Consider the following 13,678-nt stretch of genomic DNA (forward strand, 5'->3'; position numbering starts at 1 on the left):
ACATTTTTGAAACACAAAGACTTATTTCCAGATTTTAAACAAATTGTTCATACACGAACAATTGTACAATTGTACTGCAGTTCACTTAGCTCACCTGACAGGGAGATGTTGTCTCCTGCCGAGATGACACTGAAGAAGTCGCGGCTGTAGAAGGGCAGGCTGGCCAGCGGGTACCACTTACTGTTCTGAGGGTTGAAACAGGTGACTGCTGTCAGGGAGCGCTGGTTCATCCCCATCGTCTGACGCCCTCCCACCAGAACTATCACCTCCGCTACACCTGGAGGACAAAGGTGAAGGAAGAGGAGGATTGGGGTGGACAAAGGAAGTTAAGAGAGGGAAGAAAGGAAGCAATCAGGAAAGATTTCCACAAGTATATAAGGGCCAAGATTGAATCAAAGTCTTTTTTGAGACACCAGAGTGCTGTAGTCACTAAGCATGGTGTTTTGAGGAATGTTTTTAAAATTGAACAATGCCATCCTTAAAGATTACTTTTGAATCTCTTCAATTTATCTAGAACCTTGTCAGGCTTAATGAACACTGACTGAAATAAATAAATATTAAGAAAGCTGTTTTGAATTCAGATCAACCTTGGCTTTCCCCCGAGTCAGTTTCCTTTGGGTTAAATGCAAAACAAAACATTGGCCAACTAAAGAAATTCCACATGCAGCTTCAATGTGTCAAATACTTATTTTCTGCACATGCACAGGTCCTTATTATCACCTAGTGCACATATGCAGGTTGTCCCCAGCCCTTTCTGCTTGACCAGACACGTCAGTGAGAGTCCACATCTGTGCGCTGAGGCTGCTGTGCGGCTCTGACCCCTGAAGCCCTGAACACATTCATAAGCTAACACAACCAAACACCAGCCTGTCAGAACACAATGAAACAGGAGAGCAGCACAGCTGACAGGAGAGCCCCAGCATTCATCAGATGGTTGTGTGTGTGTGTGTGTGTGTGTGTGTGTGTGTGTGTGTGTGTGTGTGTGTGTGTGCGTGTGCGTGTGTGTGTGTGTATTCAAGGTTTAACTCGGAAACAAAACCTCTCAGGGACGACTGTCAGTCGATCAGAGGTTTGATGGGAGTTGGGTGGAGACATGCGGGTTTGGGATGAAGGGATAACTGAGTCTTGGCATTGTCTGTTTTTCTTGACATATTTTATACTCTTGGTATTTTGGGCAGAAAATGTCTCCCCCCCTCCTCTTCTTGAATGTTCACCAAAAACAAAAAAATTCAACTCATCAACAGCAAAAACAAAGAAACAAAGGTCTGCCTTTGATAAATCCAAGGGGAAACAAGCCTGATAGAGCTAAGTTGTTGGCAAACTGTTGCTATAGTTTTAAAATCTTTCAGCTGTTGTGACCTTTCTTTAACAAAGCGTTGTGACAGGTACAGTCAAAAGGACACTTAAGGGTGGGGTTGAGTGAAGTTTCATAGACACACATTCTGACAACTGGTAGTTACTGTGCAAGGTTGAAGGTACGAGTTGTTGAGAAGGTAAGTGTCTTTCTCAAGAGCATGTAATGTACGTGTCCTCCAAGCTTATGATTTACTTGTCTAAAAATGGTTTCTACAATATAAACAAGTAACTACTCCAAAGGTCCTTCTCCATCATAAACAATAGTTCAAGAAAAAAGATGATAGTACACCTTGTAGTTTTGTTTCACGGCATATAGAATCTTCATCGTAGTTGTTTCCAAAGTCAAAATTAAACTTTAATGCTCAACTCATTAGCTAACAAAAAGTAGAAGAGACCTTGGTTGGGTGACCTCGTGTTTAGTCCACATGCCTTATGTGCAGAGGCTGTTGTCCTCAAAGTGATTGGCCCGGGATCAAGTCCGACCTGTGGCTCCTTACCAGCATGTCAATTCTCCTCCCTTAGTGCATTAATACCAATGATTGATGGGGTGAGCTTTATCCCAAAGAGGCTAGTTACCCTGTCTCTGTCTTTCCTGTCCTATTTCTAATATCTCTACTAATGGTGTGCAAAACTGATCATATTGCTAAACATTTACACATTGGGCCAAAAAACGTTTAAACGATAAGGGGGGGGGGGGGGGGGGGGATGCGCAGCAGCTGCCTTGTGAAATAAATGTTTTTATTTGTCAAGAACCACATGGCATCTAGTTCTTGAAACTAAATCAAAACAAAGTAAATGTGTGACCCTGAAATAACTTGGAAAAAACATTAGGTAAAAGTCCTTTATAAAAAAAAAAAGAGCAAACTTGTTGAATTAATGTTTTTATTCCTAAGGCACCACATGGCAATTTCAGCCCATCTATTTCTTAAACCTACATACAAAACAAAATATATAACAATGACAACAAAACAAATAAATAAGAGTAAAAGTCAAGATTAGAGTTACACATATTAACTAAAATCATGATAAAACACTCACTTGGTAGTTTATACACAAGTATTTTGTTACGGACATGTGTGAGTGTCTTTTAGGATTTTATCAATTAATTTCAATACCGAGCAACCTCACATAAAGGAGCCGGGGTCTGTTGAAAGTAATGCTGTTTGAGTTGTGATGGCCACTAAGGGCCATGGGGTAGATAACGTTACTTAACAGTAAGGCATACTTGGGGAGAGGAGTTTCCTCACTGAGCACATATCATTTTCATCAGGGCACATGTATATTGTGTTTTATATCTAGTTCCCTCTAAATGTACATGTTGCAATTCTCAAACAGTGCCGTAACTAAGTACCCCCTTCACTAAGTTCCCTCTTCAATAAACCCAAGTACAGGCTGTTCTGCCCTGGCATGAACTGCCACCGTCTCGCCCCTGATACGACTCTATTATTACCTCCAATGGGCGATCAGGGGCGGAACAGCTTCACAACCATTTCGCCATGGTGTGTTGCATTGCAGAAGTGGCATAACAGGGGCGTAAATATCCTGCCTTGAACTGGCAATGTGTAAAGTGTTTTAATCCCATTTAGCATGAAATGTTAGACCATGCCCACATGCATTCACATTGAACAGAACCACTTCCTCACCTGTAACCTTTTTCAGTCTGTCTGCTGCATACTGATGAGGCTGAATCAGCCTTCCAGTCTCGTAGCAGCTACAGCGGGTCAAAATGCTGAGGCTGATCCGTGTTCCTGTAAAAGCTGATGGCTTCAGGCTGAGCATACACTGCTGCTCAGGAACAGAGTGAGCCAAGAATTCTGACTACAGCCGAGGTGATTGTTCACTCCCCTCTCCTCCCTCTCCCTCCTCCGCTGTAGCTGAGGCTGAGATTGGTCACAACTCAAAAGATCAAGTGGGCAGATCCTTACCATCTCCATGATTCATTAATGAGCTGAAATAAATGGGGTTTTACTCAGATTTCATTGATAAGCTGCAGGAAATATCAAAAAGTCATACTCCAGCTCGCTGATACAAAGCTGCATCATACTTTCTCTCCCTCTTTCACTCACTCTGTTTCTTTCTCCCTCCCTCAAAATACCATCTCAGATTCCACATGTCAAAACAGAAAAGGATACGAGGAAGAGCAATTTTCACATTGAGGATTTAAGACATTTCTGCTGCACTCTCCTGTATTTTGCTTTTCCAGTTTGAAGGGTGAAACTCAGAAATCTTCATGCTGTGTTGACTCTAAAAGACAAACCAGGCTGAAGAAATGACACAGAGCAGCATTATTGCAACATATGTGTTCTAGTCCTCTGTTAAGCTTATTATTGTCTTTCCAAACTGACAAAAGCTTCCCTGCACCTTGCTTTTTGGTAAGTGTTGAAGCCTTGCAGCTAGAAAGAACATTGAAGAATATAAATTAACTTATTCTATGAGCTGCTGCCAGTGTTGAAAAGGTTTAGTCCAGGAAAGCAAGACATATATTAAAACAGGACAGAGTCAGAAGCATTAGGTGGAAAACTAAAGAGGGAGGGTATCCGATGACCATCTATGCTCGATCACAATTGTTAATCTTGGTCTGCTTTCTTTTTAATGTTGCGGTCGCTCTGTTATGTTTTGTTTTCCCGCAACAAGCGGAGGTGATTGGAGCTTCTCATTGTGGTGTCGATTAAATGCTGCATCATGTTGGTTGTGCTATTTGTGTAGTTTCCTGTCTTCTTGCAATATTTGCACACAGTTTTTGTCTTGTCTGTTATTTTCTCACCTCTTTCATTTTCTGTCCTGGGGAAGCCAAAATGCTTACACACCTCCGATTTAAAAGACGGTGGTGCGTCCTCAATGTAAAAAACCTGATCTGCAGCAAACAACCGCCTCTGCTCTACCTCTGCTGACGCTCACAAAGTTATTGCGATCCATTTTTCAGAGCACTGATGTGAATCTTGACACCTTTGAATCGATTTATCAACATTTTACGATTAATCTTTACATCCCGAGTGAATAAGAAGATATATGTCAAGGCTACTGGCTCAGAACTCACAGAACAGCTGTATTTTTGTCTCCAAACTGTGAATGCAAGCCAAACTTCTGTGTGGGCTTATCAAACTCATATTTCATTTACCCTAGAGGTCCTGTCTATGTGTTAGCATCATTCTTTATTTTTAGCCTTAAGATACATTAACTCTTGATTATAGATGACGAAGCTGACAGAGAGAAAGGCAAGAGGAGAGGTAAAAGCATTTTTGAGCCACTGTTGCCTTTATTGGCTAGGACAGCTGAAGAGAGACAGGACATGTTAAGAGAAAAGAGTTGGAGATGACATGGAGGAAAGTGCAGAGGGCAGATTCCAAACCACAGCCGCTGCGACAAGGACTATAGCCTCTGTACATGGGCCAGCGATTCAACTGCTAGGCTTTCCGGCGCCCCAGTGTACTTTAATTTTATAAATTTTTAATATTGTGTGACAGTGAGTGTGTAAGACAGATAAACAGTGTGAGGTGAGCTGGACCCCTGTTTCTCCTCGTCATTACAGCTCATTTGTCTTGAGTGCTATTCCACTTGGCTGGATTGAGTTAACAGTTTGCCTTCACGCACTCCTTTCTCTTCTGAGCCGAGCGTGGAGAGAGGGAAATGGGAACACAGTGTAGTGTTTCACACACACACACACACACACACACACACACACACACACACACACACACACACACACACACACACACACACACACACACACAAACCATATGACTTGTCTACAGCATTCGGAAGCTTAGTTGGCAAAGAGCTGAATTTAAGCAACATGAAATGTAGTAATTCCCCAAACTTTTCTTTCTTTGTATACAGAGCCACAAGCTGCTGGAAATCAACACACAATCCAGGCTGCATAATGTGTCTGTAGAATGCAGAAGACATGAGTATACCAAACACTAAGAATTAGACTTGACAGAATATGCTTGAAGAAAAAGCTGAAAGAAACTTCCAGATCAAGAATGAGTTACTGCATGATGCTTGGCACATCTAATGCCACATTAGTCTTTTCTCAAGAGACTCGTGCCCGGATTTCAGCTGATTAAAGTTGAGAAAATGTTAACCGAACAAAAGTCCCTCAAATGTTTGTTTACTGGCAGATATACTCGCTGGACAACAACACTGCAAACTGATCTCTCCACAAAGTGTCATTTGTAAGGCAATTATCATTATCTATTATGCAGAAAATAACTGATGGTGAGGCGTGATGTTGAGAGGCTCATAATACAACGCAGATGGTATAATTAGCAGTTCTTTACAGGGGGAAAGAGTCCTGGACAACCAAAGGGAAAAATCTAACAGCCTGAGGGAATTTAGAAGCGCCTTCGAAAAAGACTGATTCCTTGATTTTTACAAAACATACAAACATGTTAATCAATTGCTTGCATATTGTAATGACTAAATGACTTGGAGAGAAGGACAGACCTGACAGTTCTTAGTGTTAAAAAGTTGTTGGGAGATGTTTATGTGCTGCTTTGATGTAACAGAGTCCAGGTTCTGAAGCTCAGTAAATGCCAGGAAACCTTTGTGGTTGGCCACTTTTTCAGGGTCAAGCTGGCTTGTCTCCAGCAGTCATTAGTTTGATAGTGGAAAGAAAAAGCGGTGCTGACTTTTGGATATTTGACCTGTGTGAGGATTTTACTTTCAGATTTTTCACTAGTTGTTTAAAAATAAAACATTACGGAGCTCTAAATCTTTGCCTTTCAGACGTGGGCTGAAATCAATACAATACAGTGGCAAGTCAAGGTCTCCTTTCGCAAACCTGACATCCATTATATTGTGTTTTAAAAAATATTATGCAGTGAAAATGAATAATGGATGTGTTATTGTGTGTGTGGAGTGCATGGATCCTGGCAAACTGTTCCGGGTAAATCAAATACAGGAGGGCGGCAGATCACATTACCACTATCTTGTTCTCAGGTCACACAGGACAAAGATGATGTACATAAGTTCATCCCTGTCTGTGTGAGTGTATGTGCATATGTGTGTGTGTGTGTGTGTGTGTGTGTGCGTGTGTGTGTGTGTGTGTGTGTGTTTGTACCTGCAGATAGCCTGGGCCGAGTCCTGGGTGTCTCATCTCCTGCCGGGCGTGGGGCAGCATGTGATAGCGCTTGGCCTCGTTGACCAGATCCCGACACGCCTCGGACAATTTGATCAGCTCCTCGTTATCCACCACGTTGAGCAGGTAGGACGGATGAAGGGAATACACCAACAGTTGTGACAAATCCTGAGAAGACAGATTTGAAAAGAGGGAAAGGTGGATTAGAAGTTGAAGGTTCCACTTATTGAGATGTGCAGTGACAACATAAAAGACAAAAATAAAGCAACAAAAGCAAACACTAATAGGACAGTGTTTCCAGACAGAAAATCTGCCAGGGATGTTCAAAGACATTTTACATCAACAACATAAAAGCAATAGATAAAAAAAATATATAGTGGACAACACATATACACATCTCTTTAATGGAAAAGTTGGATTCACTTCCTTACTCATAATACCCTTTTTTCCATGCCAGTGATCCTGTGTGGACAATCCTCAAGGCCCATTTCTAACACTTTATCATTTTGAGTCAAACATCCTTCAGATGAAGTTTAGTGTCTGAAAAAGGTCCACAGCTGACTGTTCTGACCCTGTCGCCTAAATTAAAGCTGTTTGTGCAGCAGTTTCAGCCAGGTGGTGCTCTCCATGACTCAGTTGGAATAATTCTGCTGCTTTTGAGCATATGTGAGAATCTTGCACCGATTTGGAACAGCAGGTGGACAAACTTGAATTTAATTTGCTAATTGCATGCGTTGCATTTTGCAGAAAATTCATCCAAATGATGTCATCTCCACTACAGTTAGGAAGGCTGTAGACAGTGCTCTGTTGTAGGTGCAGTGCATGCTGGGATGGATGTCACTGGCCTTGGTTAGGAATAAGTGTGAATGGAAAATAGTTCATGTGGGTTTTCTTAAATAAGGAACTATCTGCTTTCAGAAGAAAGCAAACTAATTTGAAGACAGCAGATTATGAGTTCAAGCCATGATGGAAATGTCAGATCAGTTGTTAAGACACATAAACACACAAACAAGGAAAGTTAACTTTTCTCTTTCTATGCAAAAATAGAGTTGAGAAAAACAAGCACCTCCTGTACCATCTGTAAATCTTAGCTTGCGCAAAGCCACATCTGCTGTATCCTCTTTTCGCTTGCCAAACATCTTAAAAAGGCAGTAAAGTACCTCAAAGAGACACCAGCCGGTCTCTGCAGAAAGGTAAGGAGTGCTACCACATAAATATGAACCAAAAACACACCCACGTACACACATTGCAGCTTAGAGATTTGCACATGTGAATGCAGAAAAAGACAGATGGGTGGACATGAGACGTGCAGCCTGCAGAATGATTGTAGTGATTTATCATCAGGTGCTCATAGTTGATGTTTATCTGGTTTAAGCATTCAGGCTTTACATTCATTTGAATGATAATCTTGAAGCGATGAGGGATAATGTGACTGAGGCTGACCTCTGATTAAGTAAACATGAATTCATTTGTACTGTAAACTGAGTGAAATCTCCCCTAAGTCTGTGTGCATGGTGATGGATATTGCTGTTTTCTCTATAAAACAGCTCTTATCCTCCAGCTCTCGCTCTGTCCCTTTTCTTTTTTAATAGAAAAAAAGTCTCTTTATCTTAAATTCTAACTAACTCCCTTAGTCTCCCACTTCTTTTTCTCTTTCCGTCTCTCACTCTGAACCTCCAGTCCCGCTCTTCACTCTTCCTCCCACACATGAATATATCAGGATGGAAATGAGGGAAAGTTAAATGCTTGCTGCTTATATTCAGTGTCAGATAGCACAGAAAAGGATCCCTGCCTTTAAACCACTCAATCAGGAGTAATTGCAGACAACAGTCATTCAAGATTGTTGTTTTTGGCTTTCCTTCCTATGAAATGTACACTATGCAAAGTATACAGCAGTTTGATCAAGTGTAGCACTACCATGGCTAATCCTGTGCATTTATACAAATTGGATTACTGTAGTATGAAAGACGTGGCAGTTCACTCTAATCATTCTTTATGTTGTTTACAATGATGTCTCCCTTCATTCATTTGCACTCTTTAGATCGTCCTTGTGTGGGAGGATTAATTTGTCGTTTGTTTCAAACATCTTTTAAATTCTTCTGTGTACCTTTGCCCCTGGCGTTCTTATCCCTTTCATTTATTATATCAAAAAACACATGTAAAAGGTTAAAACGTGTTGGCTATGCTAGCAATAAAGGCCATGGGAATGATCAGGTGGGTTTACAATTTGTTTATATTGGTCAAGTAATTATAAGTCAAGTCAAATCACATATATGCAGAGAGCACATTTATAAATAAAGAAATAATATACAGGAGTTTACAACAATCATAGGAATACAGAAATAATAATAATGAAAGCAAAAAAGAAAACCTGATAGAAACTGCCTTTCAGGACTACAGGCCTCAAATGCTAACATGTTAAAATGTGTTTTGAGGCAGGACTTCAACAGACGGGGCAGACCTGATGGAAGGGGGGCACGCTGTTCCACAGTTTGAGGGGTTTGACTGCAAAGGCATGATCACCTTTTAGCTTGAGCTATGAGCGAGAGACATCCCCAAGGCCCATGTCGAATGATCTAAGAGGCCCAAAAGTCCTAAGGAGGTCGGTTATGTACAGGGGAGAGAGGCCATTCAGGGCATTAGAGCGAAACCTTACAGTAGACTAAAATATCTGATAGTATTCTATAAAATGTGTTTGAAAATTCAAGATTCCCGGGTGCTGGACAGCCTAGCGGTTATGTCACACTCCCCCATGTAACGAGGCTATCCTCATCGCAGCGGTTGCACATAACCCGTTTTCACAATGCATCTCTTCTCAGGAAAACCCTGCTGCACAACAGATCAAAACACTCACTTTTCCTGAGTCACACACACACACACACACACACACACACACACACACACACATCACACACATTCAGGTAGGTGAACAGGGGATGTGGATGGGTTGAGTCTGGTGAAAGGCAGGGATAATGTGTCTAACAGGGAGCCTCTGAGATCTGTCAGCGGCAGCAGAGAAGCAGCAGGGAAGACGCCATCGCTGACACTGATGACAAATGTCTGCTGAACATTTTCTATTTCACCACTGTCACTGAGGACACTTCTCAATGCATGTGTGTGTGTGTGTGTGTGTGTGTGTGCGTGTGTGTGTTGACTCAGCATTTTATATACATACAAGAGATTATATCTATTTGTTTTCCCCAGAGGAGCAAAAGGAGTATGCATTGGCTTAAAATTTGATAAAAGGGCAACTAGAATCATACACTCCCTCACTGACTCTGAGTATGTGTTCAATAGAGGGCAAGCCCATCTTGAATTCACAGCACTAAAAACCCCACTCAGTTAAAATGACCACTGCTCTGCATCCTTGTGAGTGTGTGCAGGTTGTGCATAAGCTCTTCTCTATGATCCATAACGGGGAATGAAACATCCTTTACAAAAAAAACAATTATTTTTGGATCATGGGGTGATAACCATGACAATGTGTGTGATGGATGCGGGGGTGGGGGTGGAGAGAGATGTAGTGGAGACAATGACTGACAGGTACAATGTGTTCTTCTCTCACTCATGTTTCAGCTTGTTTTCTATTGGAGAAAAAAAAGCTCTTTTCACTCATTTCATTTAGAATGTATTTGAAATAATGACTGCTTGCTGTATGTTGACATTAAGTTATGTGACATTAAATTATGTGTCTCAATTATCTCAAATATCCAGGGATTTCCATCAACTTACTCCCTCATGAGTGCTGTCCTTTTTCAGAATTCTTCATGAATCTGTGGGACACAGAATTCATTTGTTTCATTCAACTCCTGCATGTTTATAAGGCTGCCCAGTCAAAATAAGACATATCTGAATCTCTCTGGATATGAAGCGGCTGTGGTCGAGTGACTGTGGTTCAGCTGGCTGCACACATCAGGACTGCGGGCGCTCTGGGACAACAAAGGAATAAGATGAGGATGTCGGTCCAAAGTCCGGTGGCCAGAATCAGTCCTGTACAATCTCTTATTCAAGTTGCGCCAGAGCTGATATCCAAGGGATTTCCAGTGTTGAGCCAAGGACTGAGACTGGAAATGTATTTGACAGCCTGTTCTTTAACTGTTCTTTACTTAAGGGGTGCATAATGATCAAACGCTCCAGTTTTTGAGCTGAAAAAGTGAATGACTAAATTTAAAGTGATGCTTGTGGTACAAAAGTAATTTGTAATTTTGAGGGTTAATGAATCAAAAAAACGGAGAGACACTCAGTTTATATCCTCAAATAGCCTCATAGCATTTTTGAAAATGTTCTGCTCTGATTAGACAATTATAAGATTATTTGTTTGGTGAAATGTTTTTATTTCCGCCTCATGAGTGCTGGAGGCAAAATTAATTCATATAACTACATTACCAGAGTCAATAGTAACGAATAACTTCTAAGCATATGACTAACTGTAATGATTTGGCTTGAGAGCCTCAAATGTCAGGGCAGCACATTGTTCTTTCTGATAAGTGGACAGCTGGTTCTTGTTGTCTATTTCTACCATGAAAATACACAATTAACTTCCCTCCTAGCTGGTACATTAGTTGGCCACTTTCCAAAAAGTCCATTAATCATGCTCTTTTGTCAGGTAGAGTCACCCAGTGAGATAGGATCCTTTATTAAATAAACCATATCCTGCAGACTCAGAGGCAGGGTCCAAAATTAACTTTTTGACTCACCGGCCATGGTGGCAGGTAGATGAAAAAATTCACCAGCCAAACATATTTTTTTACTGGCCAAAATAACAAATTGTGTTTTTGTGTCCTATACACATCTGTTACAGTACATTTAATTGAGAAGGCATTATGTTCTGTTTAATCAATAACAAATTTAAGTCACAGATTCGATTATGTCATCAGATCAGGAAATTGAGAAATTGTAAAAAAAAATACATTTACTAGCCTTTATTTTTTTCTTAATGTATTATTTGTAGGCAGGAGTTCCATTTCATTTTTTCAGTGTGGCATTAGTTTTTTTAACCACCCATCCTTCATAAAATTAAGCATAAGAGCAACAGAAATAACAGACTAAACAGCTTCTTCATCTATCTTTATGAATCATAATCCTAATAATGTTACTTACAATATGTTAAAATACAGACCTATGTCACTCACTGCTTGGCCAGACTTCCTATCAGCTTATTAACGCTTGTTATAGCCATGACCTCACTCTCCTCGTACTCACAATGTCATTCCGCTTCCCTGACCCACACCTGCTTCTCCAGCTCTCTTCCTGACAGAGATACACACCTTTCTTCTCTCCACCTGTGGCTGAATGACAGTGTGTACTGCACTAGCAGACCATGCCTGCATTTTGAATCTAACATTTTACTTCATCCAGAGACCGTCATGATCTGAGCAGGAGAGAACAGAGGGGGAGGTTTGGACCCGGCCTAGTAGGAGACGGGTCAGCCAACTGTCATCTAAAAAATGTAATCAATGGGCCATAGCCCCTGATCTCTTGGCCGGTTATTAGTCACCATTTTCACCGTTTAATATTATTGTCCCCTAAGTGCGTCAGCTAGTTCAGCCCTGCCGTCTGTCTCCAAGCGATGTCCGTGCTGTATCCTGGAACTTGTACCATCAGATGTTAGTGGCAGCATAGCAGAGAGAAAAAAATGCATATTATTTACCCAGCACCTTTAGTATATCAATTTTCCACCCTAAATAGCCTGCAGCTTATAACTCACAGCACACACACAGACACACATGCCTGCACAGACAAATGAATCCATATGCACACAAACTGGGTTGAAGGCTTTAAGTTTTGCCTCCTCCCTGTCTGAGTTTTGCAGCAGTGCTGTGACATTCTTCCTGACATGTCATTAAAAGTTTTGCAGGTTCTGGGGGAGTGATTTTCTGCTGCTCTCTGACTCCAAACTGGAACGTAGGAGGGGGAATGATGAGCTGATGCTGGACCATGCGTGTAAACTGAATCAAGGGGTCACATGATCTCCCCCTGAGGCATGATGGGTTCAGACTTCAACATATCAGTTCTCCCCCTCTTCTGTTTTCTCTGCAGGCCTGCAGGGTTGGTTTTTTTATGTCACAAAGATGATTTGAGTTTGACCGAGTGCTTGAGCACATCTCTGCTGCCTGGATGTCATGGCTGTGCACGGAGGAACCATCAGCTGGATATCAGATTAGAACACAGGGGCTTTTTTTCCATTACTTTTTAAATCTTTCTTTATTTCTAGCGTATCCACATCTGTCCTGCTCTGCTTCTTTCTCTCGCTCCATCTCTCTTCCCTGCCCTCCCTCTCGACTTCCTCTTTCTCATCTGAGATGGGGTGACCTTGGTGTCTCATGTCAGGAACAAGTGTGCTGGACTGTTAAGACAACCGAGGAAAATGTTCCATTTCTTTCTTTTTTTTTTTCTACATCATCTGAGTACGTCACCTCTGCACCTCTCCATTAGAGTGAGAGATTGCAGGAGTCTGCGGGGCTGAGCTAGTTTAGATGCAGATGAGAGCATGTACTTCACTACAAAACACTCCTGATGGCCTGATGGATTTCTCCATAATCCAACAGTGCCATATCAAAGGATAGCCACTCAATGTTTAATGCAAAAGTGGAAAATTATTGATAGTCACACTTCATTAAAGTGTGTACCAATAAAGTAGCATTGATTGTTGAGGTTTGAGGTTTTTTTTTTTAACCCCTGGATGGATATCCGTCTTCAGTTCGGGCCATTTATCTTTTCATGGATGTGGGGTTCACCTTGAGGTTCATCGATTCCTCGTTTGAATATTACACGCTGTAACTCATTAATTCACCTTTCTACTGGAAGAAACCTTGATCATTTTTAACAGCATCCAGGAATAAATCAAACACCTGCTAGGCAGAAAAGAAAAACAGAAAATGACTGTGAATGTTTCAGTTCTTGTTGTTCTTTTCTGCAGTACAGTTTGTCACAAACAAACGAAGTGTAACTAAGAATAGAGCACATTGTGTGGACAAAGCACTCCTGGGATTATAAACAAATGCTGTGTTAGGGTGTATTTGAAGCACTAAATTGATGAACACCACCCAGAGAGAACAAATAGTTACATGTCTGCTTATGTATGCTGTGCGTATCTCTCAGAGCTGACAGAACAACCACACTAATAAAGCTCTGCAGACATACAGTATCTGTACTGTCAGAGGGAATAAGAGTTGTACCTCGATTTTCACCTTATGTTACACATAACAGTCACCTTATGTTACACATACACAAACAGTCATC

General features: G+C 41.3%; 1 pseudogene; it reads right to left on the reverse strand.

The window, feature by feature from the left end:
- LOC132985398 (kelch-like protein 29) overlaps positions 1-13,678 on the reverse strand; it is a 105,945-nt pseudogene that overhangs the window by 48,363 nt on the left and 43,904 nt on the right.

The sequence above is a fragment of the Labrus mixtus genome, chromosome 12 (genome assembly GCF_963584025.1).
Source record: "Labrus mixtus chromosome 12, fLabMix1.1, whole genome shotgun sequence".
In the NCBI taxonomy this organism is placed as follows: domain Eukaryota; kingdom Metazoa; phylum Chordata; class Actinopteri; order Labriformes; family Labridae; genus Labrus; species Labrus mixtus.